The sequence below is a fragment of the Manacus candei genome, unplaced genomic scaffold (assembly GCF_025592945.1).
Source record: "Manacus candei isolate 608988 ecotype Guabito, Panama unplaced genomic scaffold, ASM2559294v1 h1tg000082l, whole genome shotgun sequence".
Taxonomy (NCBI): Eukaryota; Metazoa; Chordata; class Aves; order Passeriformes; family Pipridae; genus Manacus; species Manacus candei.
In genome coordinates, this window is record NW_026138130.1 from 4,877,162 (window position 1) to 4,890,493 (window position 13,332).

Genomic DNA, 13,332 nt, shown 5'->3' on the forward strand with positions numbered 1-13,332 from the left:
GAATTTCCTGGTGGTTTTGTTTAATTTTGAATTTAGAAGCAGAGCCTTGTGCTAGCTGGTTGTTCACAGGTACACCTTTGGGTTTAGTCATAAATGTTGGTTAATAGAAAAAAATACTTATTGCTAAGTTTGATTTCAAAGTCTTTAGTTACTATCACTGCTGTCACTCTACTGTTCAATGAGAGCTTCTTCAGGTAACAAAGAGACTCTGTGATTGTATGTTTACCCCTGCAAATAGCATATTGCTTTTGAGGGAAAAAAAATAAATCTATCAGGTGATCTGAGGAGTTAACTCCAAAAGATAAATGTATGTAGGGCACCTCAACAGCTTGTAAAACAAATATTCATTTCTTTTTTACTGCCCGTGCTCAGTGCCACTAATAGGCCAAGATCCAGGGTGTTCAGGTGAGATCCAATAGGTATTACACAAAAAAGTGCTGCAGAAATAATGGAAAGCATAAATCATGTGTAGGATTATATTATTTTCTGATAACAGCCCTGATATACTTGTACCTCTTTGTCAGTGGTCTCTGGTTGATGTTGCTGCAACACAAACCCCTGCTGGCAGTGCCAAGGGCATGGCAGGGGCTGAAGGTGCCCGAGCAGTGCCCAGCCAAGCACTGCATCTCATCTCACTGCTGATGGAAGTGCTGTTTCAGCTCCACCCTTTTGCTCAAAGTCTTCTCCTCAGCAGTTGAGGTTGTGTATGTGTGACTTGGCACAAAGCTTCCTGGGCTAATAGAACTATATTAATTCTTTCTCTTCACTGTGTTTTGCTGAGCTGGGTGTGAATTTTGCAGTGTCCCAGAGCTGGAAGGATTTCTCATAAATCTGGAAGATGCTGAGCCCCAAGTTCTCTGTCTGAAGTGTGTATTTGTGTCAGTGAAATGACACAGTCTGAGTTCAAAGACCTTTGCAGAGCTGGGGAAATAGTGATGTCCTTTATGTTCTGTGCAGTTCAAGGGTTGGCTGTTTGATCTAAATTAACTTACTCTTGATGAAACAGATTTCAGTTTATTCTTTCCAATATGTCCTTGGAGTTGATGGGGAATTTGGGAATGCTCTGTAGTGTGTGCAGGAGCAGGCATTTGGAAATGGAGCTGAGCCTGCATCCTGTCACATGCAGAGGAGACTCGCTGCCTCCTGGACTTCCCACACTGATGTGAGCTGGCTGCTGAGAGAGGCAGTTTGTCTCCTGTCTCCTGCCCTGTGAGCATTCCCACCCCATCCCTTCGGGAAGCAGGGAGTGGTGTGGGCAGTGTGGGCGTGGAGGAGCCATGTGTCCCTGGGCACTCACTGGGCAGCTCTCGGAGAGTCTGAGCTTCCCTTGGGTTTGATCCAGTGCCCTTTGATAGAACCATTCCACTGATGTTTACCAGAGATGCAGGTTTATAATTATTACAGTACTGTCTCTATTTGATTTGAGAATGGTGCTTTAAAGTTTGTTTTATGAATTAGCTTAAGCTCAGTTTACTGTGCAGAGGTGAATATACAGGTGCTAAAGTCCTGTTAGTGATCCCCATGCTGTTACATTTCCACATCTTCCATTACTGACAGCACTCAATAATTTTTTCTTTTCAGTCAGGGTAGACCAGTAAAGGATTGAAGGCAGTCATTTTAATTTGGGAATCCATCTGTGTCTTTCTCTGTGATTTTTCCCAATAGCCTCAGAAGTTGAGGTAATAGTAAATAAAGTCTGTCCGTTCTGTATGTGGCCTGGCAGGCTCAGCCACCTTGCAGAGTGCAGACTGCACTGAGTTACCAATTGTAAGGGGTAGGGTCGTAACGTTTTTGGTATGAGACTTTTTTATTTTGACCTGAATAGCTCAGGTTTGATTTGAAGTGCACGGGGCAGTTCCCTTCCCCAGGGAGATAAAGTGCTACCGTTCCCCTGCGGGTGAGGTCTGTGCCCAGGGCCTCGTGCTTGGGAGAGCTGTTACTGATACTGTCAGATGGACTTGGTATTTTCTCATTACAGGGACATGTTTGGAAACCTGCTTAGGTGGGATTTAATGAACTTCTAAAATGTAGCACAGATCAGTGGCTCATAATACTTACTGAAAGAAAGTTAACTTATTTTCTGGGTAAACAGGGAAAGAGCAGAGGTTTCTTTTTAATCTTTCTGACTGTGTGTTCACTAATGAAAAGGAAGCTGTAAAGAAACAGGTGTGTGGCAGGTTTTCATGATAAAGTTAATGGAGTTAATGAAATTACTGTGAATAACATTAATTATGGAATAGTTGGCAGAATGGAAGAGAGGGAAGGGGAAAGTAGGGTCTTACCCACTGTGGGTTTTTTTGTAACAACCAAATAACTTTATTGGATATAAGTATTACTAGTATCTTAATTTCATTTAAATGTATGTGGTGATGGAAAATTTAAATCTTGGAAGTTACTGGGCATGTGCTGGATCCTTAAAGAGGTGCAGTATATCTTTAATATTTCAAAAATATAATTAAAAAAAAGAAACTAGTCTGTCACTTCGAATAGGGAGGTGCATCTTACGTAACCCTGTGCTTTTTTAGAAGTCATCAAACCCTGTCATCTTTCCCCTGCTCAGAAAGGCCTGTGCAGTGTGGCAGCTCAGAACTGGCACAGCACTGTGCTCTGGAGACCAGCCCTGAGCCTGTCAGAGCTCATATCAATTATTCAATGGGCCTCAGATGTTAAACAAACAAAACCCCCGCCCTAAACACTGGGAAACTTTGATTTCTACTTTTATACAGGGAGCTCAGCTACCCCATTTCTTCCATCTAACTCTTCTCCCATTATCTGTCCCTTTTTGTCTCATTCCTTTTCAGGATTCCAATCTGAGCTTCTCTTTAACTCTTCATCTCCCTTTCCCTGGTTCCCTGCCAGTTACTTCCCAGTCAATCCCACTCATGCATGTTCTGGTCTTTATTTTGAGGAAACCTTATGTTTTCTTCTGTTTCCTGAATTTAGTTGGGTATTTCTTGCTTTCCTGAATTACTGATTTGCTTTTGTTCAATTGTTACTCAAACCATTACGAAAAGGGACAAGTAGAATTAGTGTTGACTTCAATTCTCCTGCAATTAAAAAATCCTCAGGACGCTTCATTTAGCTGCCAAGAAGTGACATGCAGAGATGTTTCAGCTATTGCTGGAAGAGGCACTAAGGACAGTGAAATGTGGCTCTCCAGCTGCCTTTCAAAAGAGGAAAATATTGTGACCAATCCAGTGCTAAGAAAATACAACCCAAATGACAAGTTTTCTGCCAGTTTTTGTCTGGCCCTCGTGTCACAGAACGGAAGCAGAGTGGCAGTTTGTTTTTGGGGAACGAGCAGCATCACTGACAAGTTTAGAGTCGGGAGGATGATTTTAATGAGCCAGTGAGGCTTGTTGTTGGATTTTGGTGTCATATTCTGAAGTAGCTGCTGAGTGTTCTGTCTCGGATCTGACAATAATTGCCAGGCACGGCAGCTCTCACTGTGATACTGGTGCTGTCATCTTGTAAATCTACATTAGAAACACATCTAAATGCAAGTATTCTGTTTAACAGTTATTCTGTTAACAGCACAGGATTCTAGAAGGAACATGATTGTGATTTGATATTTCTCTTGAAACTACTGCATTTCTGTGTTAGATACAGAATGGCAGTATTAAAATAGCTGCAGGAAGAGGAAAAACAGACATTGTGTGCTTTCCTTATTTTAGAATTCTCCTGTGTGAAGAAATCTAAAATAAATATTTTCTAGTTGTCACTTCTATTTATCCTAGGAAAGCCATACCCTGTTTTAAGATACAATTTTTTAACATCTTTAACACATTCCACTACAATCTTCCAAGGTTTGTTGATTTTTGTTTGTTTGGTTTTTTTGTCAGCAGATCTGGGAAATGCATAACTAGCTCATGGGCTTTGCCAAAAAAACCCAGAATTTTCTTACACGTGGACAGTAAGCTGAAACATTTATACTTTGTGCTTAAAATTGACACATTCTGTGACTTTCTGATGCAAACAGTGGTGCTGTTTCAGTTGCTTTTTGAGAAGATTATTGTGCAGCGATACCACCATATTTCCAATGGAGTTCTTCCATTTTATTAGAGGAAATCAGAAAGCTATACCTTATGGATCACCTTTTTTAGAGGTCCTGGCCAGATCCTTCTGATGAGGTGAATAATCCAAACAATCACCTTTCCTTTCCTGCTTTCTTCTGCCCCTCTGCCCTATTGTGTTGAGTCTCTTTAGCAGTTCTAAATTAACAAAAAGTTAATTTTCTTGGGCATAAGAGGGAAGAAATGTGATTTTATGGCTCCTGCTGTAGAAAGGACTGCAGTGCAACTTCATCCATATTGTGAAGCAAAAGGTAATTCAGACAGGAATTTCTGGTGGATTAAACTGGCTGTGCTGCCACGGTGTTGTGCTTCAATGGGATAACTGAATGGTTATCAATAAATAGAGTTTTCTTATTATTGATAATCTAATGGCAGAGTTATTATATCAGTTACTGCAAACTCTTCTGTTGTGGAACTTGATTATTGCTGTGCCTGTTATCTCTGTCATAGAGTTTTGGCTTGAAAAGCAGACCAGAACCAGGCAAAGGATATCCTTGTGGCTCACAGGGAGCTTCACTGCTGTGTCTTCAGCTTTATGTGCATGGAATCATGGAATCCCATAGACTGGAAAGAAATTCTGGAGGTCTCCAGTACAACCTCCTCCCCAAAGGAGAACCTGTGAGAGTTGGTGGTTGAGGATCTTATTTGAATATTTGAGAAGATGCTACAACCTCTCTTGGAAAAACTCTGTTCTGGATTTTGACCACCCACAAGGGAAAAAATATTTTCCTTTGATTTAGTTGGAATTTCCAGTGTCTGTTATTATTTCTATTCTGATGGAACTCACAGAAGAATCTGGATCCATCTTTTCTAAATAGTCCCATCTGGCAGTTGTACACAGCAAGTAAGGGCTCCAGATGTCTCATGACTACTGGATAGAGGGGAAGAATTGCCTCCCCTGCCCTCTTGCTGATACAGCACTGCTGGCTCCTGTTCAGCTTCCTTGCAAGGTTGTCTTCCCTGAAGCTGCTGCCTGCCCTTGCTGTGTAAGGTTATTCTAGCCCAGATCAGGAGAACTTTGTATTTGCTTTGGAATAACTTTGTGAGGTCCTTGTTGATCTGTTTTTCCAGCCTGTTGAGGAAGCTCCTCTGATCAGCCCCCAAGCTTGATACCATCTGCTAAGTGCCCAAAACTGCACCCAATTCCTGTATCCAAATTGTTAATTAGGATGTTGGCACACTGAGGGCCACGAGGAACCAGCCATGGGTTGATCCATGAGCTGTTGATGATGCTTTTTGGGCCTGGCAGCCCACCCACATTTCCATCCAAATTTCCACTCAAATTTCACCATCCATTTATCCAGGCCCTGTCTCACTAACATGGCTTGTAGTGTGTGTATTAGATGTCCCTTGGCTGTCCCTGGCCAATCATCTTTTCTGACTTCAGATCTTAAAGCTGCACACTCAGGTTTCCCTGTCTGAGTCCTCACCTTCTCTTCTGAAATTGTCAGCTGTGTCAGAGACAGAAATCATGCACATCCTTAAATCTGATTGCAAGTTGCATTGTTCATATTAACAATAGATGTAGAACTTCTGCAGACATTAACTAATCCTCCCTTGATACTCTGATTAAAGAAATTACCAGTGCAGAATTAAATATATAGCATTTACTAAATGGTTTAAAAGCAGATGAATTGATAACAAAGCTGTGGAAAATGGAGAATTTTTGTTCAGTGCTGCTTCTTGTAATAGGACCTGCAGGGATCTGTTCTGGTTTTTTGTTATTCACTAGTCTCGTAATAGGACTCAAAAAAAAAATTGGTGCAGTCACATAAAAATTGCTGATGATGCAGAAAGAGAAAATTAAATAATGATTAGTTCAGAACCTGGATAGCTTTTGTCAGATATTTGGCTTCTTTAAGCAGCATCTACTCTAATACATCCAAATATAGAAAGGCCCCACAGATGGTGTTTGTGTCCTGAGGTGCAGGGACACTTCACGTGATGAAACATTATTGTGGCAAACCAATTGAACATCAGCCTCGATTTTGAGAGCTAAGAGGATAAGAAGTCTTGCCTTTATAGACAGGGGGGCATCTGGGGGGCAGAGGAGGAGAATAATTGAAAATTTGTCTGTATTGATTGCTGGGCAATTGCTCCTGGTTCTGCAGTGTCCTCTTCAGAATGGATGGGGAACAGCCAGGAAGGTTCAGAGGTGAGGACAGCAAGGAGTGTAGGAGGGGGAGCCTGGAATGGGAGGAGAGGACCTGGAGTGGATCTTCAGGTTACTTAATCCACCTGACTCCTTTACAGCAGATTCATTTCCAACTATGATATTTTCAACATGTGCTTGTGTTGCCTGTTTTAAAAAAAAAAACAATTATCTGCAACAATGGATGTTTTGCAGCCTCTCAGAAATTCAGTACTTTTGGCATGTATGGTACAGACTTTTTTTCTAAAGACTACACTAAACCTTCCTTACTGCTTGTTATTTCTTATCCTACTCACCATGAACAAGGATAAGAGCTTATTCCATTTCTCTTTCTTGCAAGTTTTGGTTTAAATTATTTTCCTAATTCTTGTTCTTTCTAGACTGAAAAGTCAGAGTCAAACCCAATCTTTAAAATATATCATGTCTTCTGGATGTTCTCATTATTGCTTGAAAGAAGTACCTGTTTATCCACACCTTCCCAATGTATAATAGGTAAAAATAGATAAATAAATAAATAAAAGTGAGCATAATGTTCCAGCAGAAGCCTGACAAATAGAGAGTGAAGAAATCACTTTGTACATTTGTGCAGACAAACTGCAGAATGTGAGTGAGGAGTCAGGCTCTTTATGACTTATAAATGGGTACATGGAGGAGGGTTTCAGGTACATGATTGATAATTGAGGTAATCTGTCAACAGTCTGTCACTTCTGTCAAAAAAAAAATAGAACAAAGCCCAGTATTTGCAAACCAAAGCCATGCAAATTTGGAAATTGTGGTGGTTTGGGCTAGGCCTTCCTTGGTGACTAGTTTGTAACCAAGGAAGGGTCCAGATTTACCCAGTATTCCCTACGATTTTTACGTAAGCCAGATTATAAGAAGAAAGGAGGAGAGGCCTTCGTTCTCTTTCCTTCCGGCGGCTTGGAGGTGCAGGTTCCCTGCTGTTGAGTCTGCCGTGTTGGGGAGTGAGGCCTGGTTGGGCCTTGTCGACCTTGGGAGACAGAGGTTGCCGGCGATCGTTCCGGAGCGACCCTCGGTTGTCCCAGGAGAGTAGTGAGCTATTTCTTTGCTAACTCTTTTAGTGGATAGATCTTGGGCCGCTAATTGGGATATTTATATACATAATATTTTTGGTTTTGTTCCTTTTCCCTTCCCCCTTCCCTTTCCCTTATTTTTAATTGTATATAAGTGTAAATATATTTATATATCTCACTTTGGTTGTCTCTCTCTCGTTTTGGGTTTTTCTTTCGTTTTTTTTCTCCCTCTTTTCCCTGAGGTTTGGGGGGGGGGGTGAACTCTGGTGGTAAGGTTTGGAGACTTGGCAGGGAGCCAGCTTCAAACCATATCAGAAATGAAGCCACTTTTTAATAATTAGGGTAATTAGCAATAAATTAATCACGGAAAGCAGTTGTTTCTTTATTACTGATATCTTTAAAACAAGACTGGATTGTATTTTAAGTGATTTGTTGCCACATTATCGTAGAGGAAGTATGTTGCAGCAATCTGTGAGCTGGTTTCTATGGCATGTGCCCTGCAGGAAGTCAGACTAGATAATCACAATAATCCTTTATAGTCTTGGAATTGATGAATCTTTAAATCTGTTTAGTCAGGACCAGCTGTGTTGAAAAACAGCATTACTAAAATACAAAAAAAATGTGCTAACAAGTAGTGGATGTGCTGCACTGATGTGTTCTATATTCTTTCAGGCAAGAGGATTGTATGCAAAAGGCTGATGGTTTTTTAGGAGTGATGCCTTTCAGAGATGATATGCTAATTCTTGTACCCCTTTAAACATATTCTTTGTGGCTTTTGATGACTTATCTCCTTGGTGAGGACATGCTTTCAGCTATTTATATATAAACTGTGGAAAAGATTGACATTCAATACTTCTTTTTTTTTTTTTTTGGCTTACTTACGTTTCAAACACTGTAGAGAACAGCAGATATTTTGGATATCTGTGAGTGGGAGATCACCAGAAATGGTTCAGTTGCTGTCTAAAGGTGTAAGGGTGAGTCAGGAGCTGCTTCTTTTGCTTTAGCCACGCCTGGTGTGGCAGTTAAACATCAGCTGTGTGCTGGAGGGCTCTGCCCTGCCAGATGGGCTGGGTTACAGGCGAGAAATAATGCTGACATAGTGCTTCACTGTCATTTGTTAACTCCAGTTTTTAACCATTGGCCCTGTGCAGTGGTATTTTTTTTTTCCTTTCCCTTTGGCTTTTGTCTGTGGAGCGTCCTGAGCCCCGGTGAAAACACCAAACTTCTGCCTCAGAAGGTGACCCTGTTTAAAATGGATGAAAACAAAACTCAGTAGCTACCTACACTTGCACGCTGGCAGGAAGGCTTTGGTATGGCTTTTTAGAATAATGAGATGCCCAGGGTAGAAAAACATGGTTTTGTTCTGATGTTTTGGGATCTTTGTTTGAAATCTCGGGTTTTAACAGCTGCCAGCCACAGGGCCGTTACAAATATTTGCACTGTTGTTGTCACATACATGGAACAAACATTTTTAAATTGAAGAGGCTGAAATCAATTCTTTATCCTGGGAGTTGTACCTGTTTTCTTTTAGCTTTTTATTTGCAGTTCTGCCTCTCATCTCTTAACTATTTTGCTTTTTTATTTACCAAAATCTTGAATATTTTATAGAACAAGTAAAAGCAAGTACTTGAAAACAGGCTTTATTTATAATTTACATCCTATTTGCTGCATTCCACTTTCCCTTTTTTGTGCTTTTTGTTGAACTGCTAAACTATAATCTGTGTTTTCAGTTCACAGTATTATGGGGTGGCCATCAGCTCAGTGCCAGAGTTTAAAGTTACTGAGCCTCACAAGTTCTTTCATAGGGTGAAGTAGCTTAGCTTGCATTTGAGTCAGTTATTATTTTACCAGTATTCTCCCCGAGGCCATGTGTGGAGCTGCATTTATTGTCAAGGCAGAAGAAATTACTTGTTTATATAAGTCTTACTTTGATGGATCAGACTCTTCTTAACAAAATTTCTGGCTGTTCTGAAACCCAAGCCATCTTGTCAGAGCATCTGAGTCGATCAAACACTGCCCTGCCATTTGTTACGAGCTGTCTGGAGGCATCATCCCTGAGCCATGGAGATCTCTGCACCTCAGCAGAGCCACCTGCAAGGTCCAGAAATGTCCATCAAGGCAGGGTTCCCAAATAAAATGACTTCTGCTCTCATGAGCTTTGTGTCCATGACCTGCAGCTCAGACAGAGGCTCTGTCAGACAGTGCTGGTCATTGCCAGAACTTGTGTCCTTTGGATCTTCCTCTTCAGGATTTTGTTCATCAGGTAGGAAACTAAAACCCAGACTTGAACACATAAGAGAGGACACTTGTTTAGTGAGTAGTAACAGCTACTGTTTCAGGTGTGTGGATCCCATGACCTGCCCTTTATTTCTCCTCTCCAAAGTAGGAGCATCATAAATGGTTTGCAGAAACAAGAGCTGTGGCTCCTGCATTTTTTTTCCTTTTCTTTTTTTTTTGTAATAGTGGTGGGAGGCATATATCATGTCTGAGACACAAAAGAGCATTACTGTTAAAAACGTTGATACATCAACATGAGTTTGCATAAATTGAAATAACTTAAAGAGCCATAAAGAATCATTACTCTGAGTAATGAGAAAATCCTTTTCATTTTCTCACAATTTTATATTTTGTATTTGGTGTGTGAATAAAAATAATTGCATTATAATGTACAACAGAAACAGAACATTTTGAAACCTGAAGATGTTTAAGTTAGAAGATAATTTGGGTGATCAGCTTACCTCCCAAAAAATGCTGATCTTACAAGTAAAGTGGACATAATTTCAGTTCATCTTGGTCTTAATCTGAGAAAACAGTTGTGTTGTTTCCTAAGCTCTGCCAAGTTATTATTTTATCCAGACAAAGTGAGGCTTCCAGGAAGGATGAGTTCTGCTAAACGTGTGTGTGGGGAAGCAGAAATGGATCAGTTCTCTGTTCAAACTGCGAGGTAAATGGGCTGTCACTTCTCCTGTGAAGGATTTTCCTCTGCTGGACAGTGGTCTCAGATTTTGGAAACCCATATGCTTTTTTCCTTAGAACTGTTCCTTTGAATTTGAACTTGTCTCTTTTAGAGGAAAGAAATTTCCCGGAACCTGCCTCTGAGAAGCTCAGCTGAGATGTTTTCGCAGCTGAACGATATTTAAATGTCTTTACTGGTTTGAATTTACATGAGAAGTTTGTAGTTGGAAAACCACTGAAATCCATTGAGCAGTTTTCTTTAGGGATTCACAGAAATGTTGCAGGACAAACGGTGGCACCATGCCCAGGATCAGTAATTACAAAATGTGCTAATCAAACCAGTTTGCAAATAATGGCCTGTGTTCTATACTTTATTGGAATAATAGTGCGTGGTTTGCTTGTGGTTTTCTTCCTTAACATTTTTAGTGCCCCTAATGCAACTTTAAAATGGCTTTTGGCAAAATCTTCTCTAACATAATGAACTTGTATTGCTTGACCTGCATGAGGATCCTGATTGAGACAGGGAATTGTTGGAGACCTTTAAGCTGACACATACTGACCCAGTCCTTCAGACTGTGGGACTTCTTTTGAGATTTTTTCTCTCTCTCACTGCTGAGTCTGTCAGGTCCAAAGCAGTAATACTCCTTCTAGACCACTGCAGTGTCTGCATGAGAATATTAATTTTGTGCCCCGTGGGACACTCTCTGAGAGAAGCTGGGAAAAGGGTGAGAGTATCAGGTTATAGCCTTGAACTCCACTGGATGTGAAGTTCCCTGTTAAGAATGTCAATAGTGTTGGAAGAGCAGATGTTTGATTTAAATGCAGTGGAAATGCTTTAGGGAGAGAGTATTTTTCAGCTTTAGAATTTGGCACAGCAGTGTAAAGCACAGCTAAAGGGAAACTATTTATCTGACAGAATTTGTTATGTAGTGTAATCAGTTTGAATTTCTTGATATATATATTTGTCATGCAAGTTGTAACTTAGCTTGACTATTATTAATTAGTGTGAATGTTAATAATTTATTAATATGACATCAATAAATATATTGTGTTTATTCAAAACGGAAACCAAATCATTTAAGTCTACTTTAATACTGATGTGAAAGGTAGTATAATTTCTCTGTCATGCAGAAAATAGCACTGATTTATGAGGAAGGTTATATTATATTTGCAAAAGAATGTAGCCATTTAGTAATGGGTTGGAAGCTTCCTTCTGAATGTTTTAAGTTCTTTTGCATTTGACTGATGGTAAAAAGTCTACTAAAAGATGAAATATAGAGGTTTTCACACTCACTCAATACTGCTTCAGTTTCTTTCAGAGTAAAATCATTTATTATTACTTCTCTGACACATAAATACCACCAGTTAGTATTGAATGCAGTGTCTTCCCCAAATCCTCCAGATCCGTGTCGTTATCAGGTGAAGGCCGTACAGCTTTCCCTTTCCCAGTAAATCAGAGGATAATTGGCTTCTGCTGGCACTCAGAGTGCTTCCAGCAGGAGGCCTTTTGAGTGGCTGTAACAGAGATTCCAGCAGGAGGTTGAAAGTCTTTCAGCCAGATTTACCAATCTTCCAAGCTTTGTGGGACCAGAACTTCTGGGGGGAAGAGAAATACACTTGCTCTGGTTCAAGCCCATCTGGAAGACCACATAATTCAGCAAATATATTTTGGGATGTAAAGGGCCATTATGACTGTGGTTTTTTACATAAATAGAGGACATGAGCCTGTGAGAAAAATGGAAGGTGATGATGTGAGCAGGGAACATTTGGTACCAATTTTAGCTGTGTTTATTAAAGCTCCTTCACTGCTGGGATTCCTATTTACAAACAAGGAAGGGCAGGGTGGGGACATGAAGGTCAAAGGCATCCTTGGCTGCAGTGACCTGGAGATGGGAGAGCTCAGGATCTGAGGGGAGGGAGCAGGACAGAAAGCAGGATCACAACCTGAAAAAAAGATCACAATGGGAAAAAGAAGCTTCTTTCAGGTTCTTGGGCTCTTTTCTTACTGTAATGTCTTTAAGAAGTTTAACTTCATGTGGTCAGTTATACTTACGAAGAAATATGGTAAAGCAAAATGTATTGCCTTGTTCTTGTGTCCTTTTAACAGTTTATATGTCATGGCAAAGCCATTCAGAAATGGGGTAATCATCCTTAATTAAATAGTGAAAGCCTTGCATGTGTATTTCTTTTTCCTCAGAATGGAAAATAAACTTAAATTGCATGTGCTTACATTTAAGAACCTGTAAGACGTTTTTACTCGTGTTCTTAGAACATGAAAACAAATAAATACATTTAATATCCAGAGGATTTAGAACTGGCTTCAAAAAATGTAATGTGGATTGAAAAGGGGTGTTAATGTCACTTGTTTTGCAGTATTATAGAAATGAAGAATTAAACCTCTGTGTTTATCCCCTTCAATTCCATTTCCTTAAGCTTTGTTAAAAGTTTATGATGATGTTAGGAAATGAGGTTAATGTTGCTGTTGCTCCTAAAGATTTAGGAACTTCAATTGAATTTCAACAAAGCAATGGTAAGCTGCAGTCTCTGCCACAATCTTGTTATGTAGGTTTTTCCAGCCCTCAGCTACCGTCAGTGGCAGGATAGGGATGGGCTGGAGACAGAGGGCCACTTTTGGGTATTCACCCATATTTTCCTCTTCTCACAGTAATCATCCCACAGAGCCCCTTCTTATTTTTCCTGGAGAAGACAAATCTCCTTTTTTTGCATCCTATTTTTTTCTGTTAACCAAAAAAGCTAAACAACACTAATTTAGACCCAGAATACCTGTCCTGTTCTGGCCAAGATGCATTTCCTGATGGTGGTGATACAGAATATAAGAGTAACAAAAGCATGTGAATACTAATATCATGATGTCAGACACACAAATTGTGTCAGATTTGTTTAAAATTGTTTCTCTAACTGTTAAATATTGTCATCCCTAACTTGTCCCAAGTTCCTGTATTAGACAACTGAGGTATCTGAAGTTGTAAATAAGAAAGAGCTATGGGAGTCAAGATGCACATATTGACTGCTAGTGAGTGTAATAACTTGTACTTGGCATAACTGATTTTTAGAGTGGAAAAGTTGTTTGTACAGTACTTCATTACTGTAAATAAAAATA